This window comes from Camelus ferus, chromosome 7 (genome assembly GCF_009834535.1).
Source record: "Camelus ferus isolate YT-003-E chromosome 7, BCGSAC_Cfer_1.0, whole genome shotgun sequence".
Taxonomy (NCBI): Eukaryota; Metazoa; Chordata; class Mammalia; order Artiodactyla; family Camelidae; genus Camelus; species Camelus ferus.
The window spans coordinates 40,420,682-40,431,246 of NC_045702.1; the positions used below are offsets into that span (position 1 = coordinate 40,420,682).

Genomic DNA, 10,565 nt, shown 5'->3' on the forward strand with positions numbered 1-10,565 from the left:
TTGGGGAGTCCACTCCCCCTTCCAGACATGGGAGGACCTGCCCTCCGCAGGCCCCATAAGCCCAGAGACTGGCCTAGAGCGGGAACTGAGAGAGCAGCCGTGTCCTCCAGTGAGCCCCTGCGCCAGGCACACAGGAAGACGGCATCGTCAGCCAGCGCACCGGAGCCAGTGGTGACTCACTGGGCTCCAGCTTCCTGCATGGAGGTGGAGGGGACTCGGAGACCCTGCAGCCACCCCCACGCTGCCCCACACCCTGCAGGACCCTTTCCGCAGCACCTCAGCTGAGACTGGTCCAGCACCAGGGCTGCGGCACTGACCTCTCTCCAGCAGCTGGTCCAGGGCCCTCGGGGATAAGCTTTGATGTCTTTCCACTGCGTTCTTCCAGGGCAGCCCTGAGCAAAACAGGCTCCTTTGCCTCCTGGAAGCCCCCAAGGTGGGAGGGCAGACCCTCACCTTTCCTCTCCATGGAGCCACATAGCCCTGGGTCCTTCTTCTGCCCTCATGGAACAGAGGGCATCTCCTACTGGGATCCTCTGACTACTTAGCATCCATCCCCATCATGGGGCAGTGCCAAGCCTGGACACCAGACCAAAGATGACCCAGGGAAAGTGGATCATTCACCTCCCTTGCTCTACACATGCTTCCTTTATTAATAAAACCTGAGCAGCAACCCCCCCTCCCCACACACACTTCCTCCTCTCCCTCCTAGTACAGGGGTCCAGAGGGAGAAGGCTGAAAAAGGTCAGAGCCTGATGCCAGAGTGAGGGGTGTCCTGGCAATCAATGGATTAATCTTTAATGCTGATGCTCCTTTGGCGTTCAAACTTTCCCCTTTCAGAGCCTGGCCACGGAGTCCTGTGCGTAGCAAATGGCAGAAGCCAGGTCCCTGGCAGAGTATGCCCACAATGATTCTACCTAGGCCCTGCATTTTACATATAGGGACCTCGGGCTCAGGGCAGAGAAAGGCTGGGTGGGAGTGCACACATGCAAATTGGTGGTAAAATCTCATTTCACAGGTGAGAATTTGAGGCCCAAAGAGACCAGGAGCCTTTCCCAAGGTCATGCTGCAAAGCCTTTCCATGCTGGCTAGTCTAGGCACATCTCCTGTCCCACGGGGGTCCTGGGAGTCCTCCCCCAGGGCCAGGAATAGGGAGAGGGTAGAAGAACAAGGAGGAAACAGAAGATTAAAAAGAGGGAAGGAGTGAGGAGGGAAGGGAAGTGATGGGAGGCAGTGGGAAGTGTGGGGGGAGAGGGCAGGAGGGAGGGGAACAGGAAGCAGGCTGGGGTTGTGGAGGGGGCTGAGACTCAGGGAGCGGTAGGATGGAGAGCATCTCGCCATCTGTGCAGACCCTTGTTAACCAACAGTTCCTCCAGAGTGGGTGTGAGCCCCTGGAAGGGTGGGCCAGCTCTGATTCTCAGGTACCCCAGCATCTGGCAAGGCAGGGCATGCGGTGGGGGCCTAAAAAACTCTAAGGGGTGCCTGGTGGTTGGGTTTGGGAAGGTGACTCGGTGGTGTCCAAAGCCCAGCAAGATGTCAGGAGGTGGGGGTGGATGAGAGTGTAGAAGGCAAGTCCCAGTCTGTGGATGCTGGGGACACCGCAGCCTAGTTCCACGAGAGAGTGCTGGGAGCACTGCAGAGTTTTAAGCAGGGGAGTGAAGTTAGAAGCTTCCCGTTTAGGGAATATTCCTCAGAAGGCTGGTGAGCTGAGTGGAAGGAGAAAAGTGCAGGCAGAAAACCCATGCTGAGGCCGTTTTCTGGATTCAGGGTAGAGGTGATGGGGGCCTGGGCTGGAGAGGGGAGGGTAGCTGGAATGGAAAGAGGGGGGTCAGAATTCAGAGACTTGGGTAAGTGGGAAAGGAAAGTGTCCCTCGCCCAGCCCTCCAGGGAAAAGGCAGGAAGGAAATGTCAGAAAGGGACAAGAGAGATAGGAAGAAACCAAGGCAGGACCCAGTTCACTACATAGCCTTAAATCAGAAGCTGGGAAATTCAGGGGTGCCTACAAAGGAGCTGGGTTTTTTTTTTCTTTTCAGCCACCCCTCTGTAGTACCCATTTGTCACTGGGGAAAGGTGAGGACAGCTAAGGCAATGCATGGAGCTAGGATGAGAGTGTCCAGGTATTCCTCAAAACCAACCCAACTTCCTACCACCATCTCCAGGAAGCCCACCCTGGCTGCACCCACATCCATTGGCCTCACCCTCCTCTGAGAACTACCAGCCCTAGAACAGAAGCCCCTCACTCCTGCCTGGGCTGTTTCAGGTCTCATCCTGCTTTTCATGAGTTTGAATCTTGTCTGGAAGTAAGAGGTGGGTCCCTGTAGTTTTCCTCCTGGTGGAGGTGGGCATGGACCTGGGCAAACAGGCTGAATGGGAATGGGGGCTCAGGACCTTTTTGGTGAGCTCAAGTGACATGATGCCCTTTTATTTTCAGGCATGAATGTTGTCTCCAGGTGTCCTTAGTGTGGGAGATTTATCACATAGACACTGGAGTAAGGTGCTGGGACCAGGCATGAAATAGATGGGCACCATGAGCTCCAGGCAGGGTGGAGGGAAGCATCCAATGGGCAGCTTGGGCTCCCAGAACTAAGTTCCTCTCTTTTTCCATCTCTTATGTTCCCTCTCTTCTTCTCTTCACTCACCTACAGCCCAGGGGTTGGCAAACGCTTCCGGCAGGTCAGATCCAGCCTGTCACCTATTTTTGTACCGGCAGGAGCCAAAAATGATTTTTACACTTATAAATCATCAGAAAAAAATTAAAAGACTCATATTTCATGACACAGGAAAACTACAAAATTCAAATTTATGTCCATAAATAAAGTTGATCAGAACATTGCCCTGCTCATTTGCGTTAAGTATCATCTGCAGCTGCTTTTACGCTACGACAGCAGAATGAAGCAGTTGCAACACAGTGGATGGCCGGCAAAGCCTAAAATACTTACTATCTGGCCTTCTTTTACAGAAAAAGGCTGCCAACTCTCGTTCCAGCCTCACGCAACACACACATTCTCCATTCAATGCAATGTGCATCTGAACGCTCATTAAGAAAGACTTTGTGATCTTCGTTGGGCAGACGTCTGAGTCCCCGAGTGTGTCCAGTTCTGTGTGAGAGGGTGTGCCCCACTGTCCGACTGTCTCTCTGCTGTTGCCTGTTTGCCCCAGCTCTCTGGCAAGGTGTCATGGGAAGCCTTTATGCCTCCCCAGCAGTGTGTCACTCCCTTTTTGTGTGTCACTGTGGGGGTGGCTGTCACCATGTGCCTCTGATGGCATCCAGGGCTCGGTACAAACACACCACAGCTGAAGAGTTTCCAGCCTGCAGGTTGCCAGGCAGACAGACCACTAGGCCCAGCCCATTCAGACCCTGAAATCTTAGATTCCTGCATTCAGAGGCAGCTGAGGCTGCCAGGGCCTCGAGTCTCACCAGCACAGAAGTCCCCAGGCAGCCCCTGTCGGAGGTCCTCTGCTCACATACCTCCCCAGACAGGAAACCCACTGTACCCCCAGGTGTCAGCTCTACGCTGGGTGGCTCTCAGGGAAGCAAGGCCTTCCTGGCACCGAGGGGAGCTCGTGCTCTGCGCTTGGCACACCTTGGTTCTGCCCTCTGGCAGACAGTACAAGGTGTCCTCTGCTTAACAGTGCCAGCCCCAGGTTAATGAAATCTTCATCCTTGGGTGTGGGAGACCTGGGACATTGAATCTGAGGCCACGTCTCCAGGAAGAAAGCCACCTTGTGGCCTTAGCTCTTGTCTTTCCTAGCCTCTTAGGTGTATATACTTATCTGTAAACATCCATTTTGTGTGTTTGTTTATTCAACACAAATTGAGGGAATGTTCCAAAGTAAGATCATGTCAGGAAGGGGTGGCCACATGAAAAAGGACAGATCCCAAAGTGTTTCTCCAATCAACCCCCTGCCAGCCTGAACCTTATACAAAAAAAAAAGAACCTTAATGAATCCTTTAGCCTAATTAGTCCTTAGAATGCAGGAAAGAGGCCTTCAAGAGGCTCCCCACAGATACCTGCTCTCATTGCACATAGGGGCAAACAGAATCATAGGGTCTTGTCCCAGACACAGAATCATGGCAAGGGAGGGAAGGCACCAGGTCTGCCTCTCTGGTCCCCCCGTCCCTCAACCACACACACACACTTGTTGATGGATTGGTTGGAAGATCTGGCCAGGGCCTAGCCCAATGTGTTCTGGCTCTAATTTGTATGTTCAAATTTTGACTTGTGTCCAGACTGGCAGCTCTGCCTGCCCTCGCCAAGGTCAGCGGAGTCTCAGATTCATCTGGGACTGGGGGTTCTACCAAACCCACCTTCACCTAGCACCAACTCAGACTGGCCCCCTGAGAAAATCTGGGTGCTGTTGCCCCCCACCAAGGCTCACGCATAGTTTTTCATCCCCTTCAGAAGCCCACAGCCACTCAGAAGCCTCTAGCCTGACCTTCAGGATGCTTGTCTGCCTCTGCCCAAGAGTGATTCCAAGACAGGCTGCTCTCCACAGACTGTGTGGCCCCCTCTCAACCCCTAGCCACCCCCAACGCAGGGCTGCTCACCAGAAAAGACAAATGCTGTGTTTTTTCTCTTAGGGAGGCTTGGGGAGGTAAAGAAAAGGAGACTGATGCATCTGTACTAAAGACATGGAAGTAATCTGGAGGACTGACAGGGGTCCACCATTCCTCAGCCAGCACCTTTCAAAACGGGTCTGAGCACCTTCCAGAGGTGAGCTTCCACCCCTAGCTCCAAGTGAAATGCTTCTGGCTGGGCTCCCTCCTGAGCATCTAGCTCTATCCCTTAGCACCCTGGCCCTTCTGACACTACTCCGCTCCGCACCCCCACCCCCACCCCCAATCTGCAAAGATCCTTCCTGACCAGGATGTGGGCCCCTGTCTCTCAGGGTTGCAGCAGGAGCCTGTACCTTTAAGACGGCGAGCAGGGGTCTCGAGCAGGCCCACTTCAGCCAGGGGAGGCCGGTGCGTTTCTCCCACAGGCCCCCTGGGGCGTTTCCTTGCAGGACCCCTGAAGCCCACGCATCCCGACCCCAGCCCCTCTGCGCGGCGGGAAACCGAGAGATAATGCTCTTTTGAACGATCCCCAAGGTGTCACTACAGGGAGCCATTCTACGCTGGCCCATACCCCACCCTCTACCCAGCACATCGCTTGCCCACCCCCTCAGATCCCACAAGGACTGCGGTACCCAGGCCCCTGAAGACCCTCCAGCGTCGCCTTCCCGATCAGGATCCGCGTAGGCGCGTCTGTATTCCTTGGGAGTAGGGAGACAGGTCTCTTTGTATGCCTCTGGCCGCAGTGCCTTCCCTGCCCCTGGTACTCGCTTCTGGCACCGGGAGGAGTGAAAGGTAGCCAGGCCGACCCCAGCCCCTGTGGGCTGCAAAGATCTGTCGTCCCGAGCTTGATCCCAGACATTGGGAGGGCTGTGGGGAGGGGGGGGGCGGGGGGGCGGGGGGCGGGAGGGAGGATGTCAGGCTGTCGCGCTGTAAGGAAGCAGTGGCGGGAGAGGGCTTCATTTCGGATTCGGGAGGTGGCCCCGCTCTGGCCCTGGCCGGCTCTCCGTCGGTGGAGCACCAGGCTTGCGGGGACCGCCGAGCTGGAGGAGGGGTCCTGCGGTCCCCGAGGGGCGAAGGTTCTGGAGTTGGGGGAGGACGGACGGGGAGCAGAGGAACAGGGGCAGCCGGGCGGCCCTTACCTGCTGCCAGCGGGGCCTCACCGCGGGGCCGCGGGCTGCGGGTCGGCCCGGGGCAGACTCCTCGGGGAGGGCGCGCAGCGGCGAGTCCGCGCCCAGCGCCGCCCGGGGATGGGGAGCGTGCGCGCCGAACAGCGCGCTCCGAGCCCCGGTCTCCGAGCCCAGGTCTCCGCGTCCGGGTGTCCGCCAGCTGCTGGTGTCCGTGGGTCCCTGCGCGGCGGCGTGTGCGTGTGCGCACGCGGGGACCGCGCTCTCCTGGAGCGGCCGCCGCCGCCGCCGTCAGTCGCCGCCCGGGGCCCGGGCGCGGCGCCCCCAGCCTGCCCTCGCCCGCCTAGCCCCGCGAGCCCGCCCAGCCGGGTCTGCTCTGCGGGAGAGGCGCCGCCTCCGCCGCGAAGCCAGGCCCGGGGCACGAGGCGACCGACCACCGCCTCCCCCCACCTCCCCGCGCACTTCGTTGGCTGCGGGGTGCAGGCCAATGGGCGCCCGGGGGAGGGGTTAGGTCGGGGGCGGGGTGGGGGGAGCAGGACCCCGCCCGCTGCAGACAGGAGCTTCGCGCGGAGACCTGGGGGCAAGGATGCGGATGCGGAGGTGGCGACAATCCCCCTTTGTCGCTTGGCTTCCGGGGCTCAGAGTCGGGCCTTCCCCGGGGCTCACCTCCCTCCTTTCAGCCCTCCCCAACATGCCCAGAGTGAGAAACTCTCTTCCTTCTCTCTCCCACGTCCTCCTGATTCTGTCAGAGCCTGGTCTTCCTGATTCCTTGTCTGTCAGAGCCAGTGCCTCCTCCTCCTGGAAGCCTTCCTTACAGGGCAAGTCCCAGACTCTCCTCGAGATTCTCTTTGCACCCCACCCCACCCCCAGCCCCCAGCCCTGGCTTGGGGAGGTCAGCTAGCTTTGGGGTGCCTGCCTGGATGTCCTCAAATGTGATCCCCTAGAAAACGGCGCCTCTTTGGCCAGAAAAGGGAGGGTGGGGCCTTAGAGGGGGGTCTACAGCAACTTAAAATGATGGTGCTCTGGGGTCAGACTGCATGGGCTCCAGCCCCTGCTGTGTCAGGGCCAGCTCTGTGAGGGACAGGTGACTTCTCCCAGCCTCTGCTTCTTCACCTGTACATGGGAAGCTTAGTACCTAACCCACACCTCTTGACAACAGCATTAAATAAAAATGGTTCACATATCCCATAGTATGTTTTCAGCGATTTTATCTCATCACCAATGAATTACTTACTGTTGCTACTGTTATTGTGGTGCTGCTCAATCTCCTCCTAGTACAGATGGTTAAATTGAGGCTTAATAAGGGGAACTAAACAGGTTAAGGTCACATAGCCAGTTGGTGGTGGAGCCAAAGCCCAATTGAGAACAGTTACCCACTCCCAGGCCAAGCACTTACCTTCTGCCCACCCCCACTGGCCAACCCACCGCTTCCGCCTGCCCCTGCTTGCAGTTTCTGGTCACTACCCCAAGTGTCAGCATACCAAGAGCTCTCTCCATACCCCCATCTGCAGTTCTGCAACCAGGCTCTGTCTTTCCTTAGTCAAGTAAGTTATCTTCCAGTCTTCCTGTGGGCCCAGGTTTTGGATGTGGCCACCTTATTGAGGAAGCCTCAGGAAGAAGGAGGGAGGGGAAATAGACTTGAGTCTTTCCTTCAGAATTCTAGTCCAGCTGAGAAGGAGAGACTGGTTGATGGAGCAGGAGTCCATAATGGAAACTATACAGGAAGTATCTGAGGACCCAGGGAGATGCAAGGAGTTCCCAAGGTCCACTCATCCAGTTGATGGTTTCCTTCTACTGCACGGTGAACACTGGCTCCCTCTGCTACACCATGGTCTGCATGGCTTCTGTTTCTTTCAGTCCAGGAAAGCTTCCTGGAGGAGGAGTATATCAGTCCTTCTCTGTTATCAGTGAAGACTGAGACCACTCTAGAGAGAGGAGGGCCTGGTGCCATGCTAGAGTCCTTCTGGACCTGGATACACCCCCTTTCTAGATGGTCCCCATGACCCCTGAGAGCCTACTTTCTCCATCTGCTTCCAACTCCAGTGTTGTGAAGATCAAATGAGATGCTGTGTGTGAAAGTGCTCTGTAAACTGTGAAACGTCGTGAGGGGGGAAGGAAAGGCTGCCAGGAGTCTCGGAGTCAGGAGGTAAGCGTGGAGCATGGGATGTTGGAGGCACAAAGTGAGGAAGGGTGGAAATCAGCATCAGCTATGGCAGGCAGGCCAGTTCTCCCTGGAAATGTCAGTGGTCGCCTTGGCTCTGAGTCTGCATTCAGTGCCAGCTTTATTCCCTTTCCCATACTGTTAGTTCTCCAGGTCCCTCTCTGGGTCTGGGTCCCCTGTTCTCTGTTCTGTGTCCCAGACGTGGGACAATGGGCAGTGAAAAGGTTGGGCACCCATTCCTCTCTGCCTGAGCAGACAGTGGATGGCGGGTAACCCGCAGTCCTCTGCTCACACGCATTCTCTTCACCTGTTCTCCCTTTGCTTCAAGGCCCCTAGCCAGATGGTAGACGCCTAGCTGACCACAGCTAGGAGGTCAGTCAGGGCTCCAGGTACCAGTGTGCAATCCATGCCCTGCATGGGGCAGGTAGGGGTGGAAATCCAGACCACTGCCCACCAAGCCAGGCATGCAGAGTCCACCCAAAAAGGGCACCTTTTCTGGTTGGTCCTGGAGGGAGCGACTCTAATTTTCTCCAAGGTGGTGCGTGGGCTAGCAGCCCTTGTAGATGGCTTCTAATCCCAGCCCTAGCCGGCAGCGTCAGCCTGGGTGAGGCCTGGAAATGAACATCAGAGCTGGGATCCAGGAAGGCTGGCTAGTCTCCTTCTCTATGAATGAAGTGCCTGAGCCTAGAGGGGCTACAGGACTGGCCGGAGGACACACTTATCAGACTGGAGACTAAAGCCTGTGTCCAGGTGCCCAGTTCAGTATTGTTCTACCTGGTGGGTGCCCCTATCACACTGCAGCAGGCTGTGCTTTCACCCCTAGGACTGTCCCCTGCCTGTCCTCTGCCTGTGCAGGCGTATGGCTCTGGTCTCTTCAGTCTTGGTTCTCCTAGAGCAGGAGCTATGCCAGGTCTGAACCCCCAGACCGGGTCTCCCCAAGGACAGGGTCAGAATCACCTTCTTCCAAGACAGCCAGCTCCACTCACCCTTTCGGGGAGACTGGAGGCCGAGGGACCCCTGGGAATGGTCTCCCCTCAGAGGACCCCTTGAGTTGCCTTCTCTCCCCTAACGTGGGAGGCTGGAGATCTCCTCAACAGCTTTTCCCTACCCTGAGGTGCTCACGGCCTCAGCTCCCTTCCCCAAGCCAGCCAGCCAGGCGGGCAGCAGCTGAAAAAGATGGGTTTTAATTCAATTTTCTGAGATGTGGCTGAGGGAGATGGATGCCAGGCTGCCCTACCCAGCATTCATCTCTCCTGAGCAGCCATTGCCTCCCTGTCTCCCGGCTCCCACCCCACATACCCCACCCGGCTCCAGCCACCCCAGCCCTCATGCTGCTCAAGCAAGGAGAACAGCACATTCAAAGACACAGAGGCATTTTTATTGTAAATAGCTGACATTTGCTGAACGCTCACCTTGTCCTGAGCCAGTGCTTCTCAACACTCCTGGTGCTACAGAATCCTTGGGGAGCTTTAGAAGTGTACCCATGCCTGCTCCTCACCACCACGATCATTAGACAGTTGGTATGCAGTGAGATCTGGGCAAAAGTGTTTTTTTAAAGCTCCTTGGGGGATTGTGATGTGCAGCCCAGGCTCAGAGCCACCGTCACAGGCCCTCTGCTAAATGCTTTACCTGCACGTGTCCCAAAGTGACATGCTCATCTGTCCGGAACCCATGACGGGTGTGCCCAAGTTCTGTCCCTCAGACCCCTGGGTAACATAAGCAGCCTCTTCCACTTTCCCCAGGAGCTGTACAAATGTTTTTATTCTCTGCATGTTCCAGGATACAAAAAGGATGGGAAATAGCTGTCTTACATGCACTTGCCCATTTAATTCACATATGGGGAATGTCTTGGCCTTGAATGGCAGGCTATGGAGTATGGGTTTCTCTCTATGGAGGAGCAAAATGCTGACCTTGGGTCACTTCCTGCTCAAGCCAGTAGGAGCCAGATTGTACAAACTGGGGAAAGTTTGATGATGAAGGCCCTCTGGTCACCTCCTGCATCTGTGCTAGAGTCAGACAGCCAGGAAGGCTCTGAGAAGCCCCAGGCACATCTCACTGGAAGCCTGGGAGACACAACAGGATGAGCAGCAGGGAGGCTTTGGAAGGCTCAGTCCCACGAAGGTGCATAAGCCGAGCCCATTACCTCATAAAGGTCCCCTCTCCTGCAGATACGCAGGCTGCAGGGACGTTCCAGGTGGCAAGGCCTGGGCTCCCCTGGGAGAGCACCATTCTGGAAGCAGGCCTCTGCAGGTCTGGTGCACGCTTTCCTCTGCCGTCTCACCCAGGAGGCAGCATCCTCATCAGATAAACCAATATCCTCTAGGACCTTTTCAGTTACCTTACAGTCCACTGGAATTTTCTAAGAAACCAAGGCAATGAACACCAAGCTACTTAGAGCCATGGTTTTCAAACTGCATTCCAGGAGCTCTAGAATCCTTGGAGCTGCCTTATCCGAAGCCTAGAGTACAAAAGGAAGGGAGACTTGTCTTCAGGGCTGCCTGGGGGCTCCTCAGAGCTGAGTTCTCTTTGTTCTGTCCCCCACAGGCAGATAAGGAGGAGCAAGGGGAGGACTATGGGAGTAAGGGAAGAGGGGACCAGGCGACCAGAGATTTGGAATCCTAAATTCTAAATGCAGAATTGACTGAGCACCCCATTTCACAGATGAACGGGAATGACTGGCTCAAGGTTATAAGGCTAACTCATGGCAGAGATGGGGCCACATACC

At 56.2% G+C, this 10,565-nt stretch overlaps 1 protein-coding gene across 4 annotated transcripts in view; it reads right to left on the bottom strand.

The window, feature by feature from the left end:
* Window positions 1-6,316, bottom strand: part of ADCYAP1R1 (ADCYAP receptor type I) — a 56,417-nt gene extending 50,101 nt beyond the window's left edge. The window contains exons 1-2 of one of the 4 annotated variants that reach the window (XM_032483762.1): window positions 5,695-6,313; window positions 5,188-5,253 (exon numbers count right to left, since the gene is read on the bottom strand). The gene's annotated coding sequence lies outside the window, so the exon portion shown is untranslated. Of the gene's footprint in view, window positions 1-5,187; window positions 5,254-5,694 lie in introns of all 4 variants that reach the window. The other 3 variants (XM_032483763.1, XM_032483765.1, XM_032483764.1) reach the window with 3 other exon arrangements.
* Window positions 6,317-10,565: the final 4,249 nt, after the last annotated feature.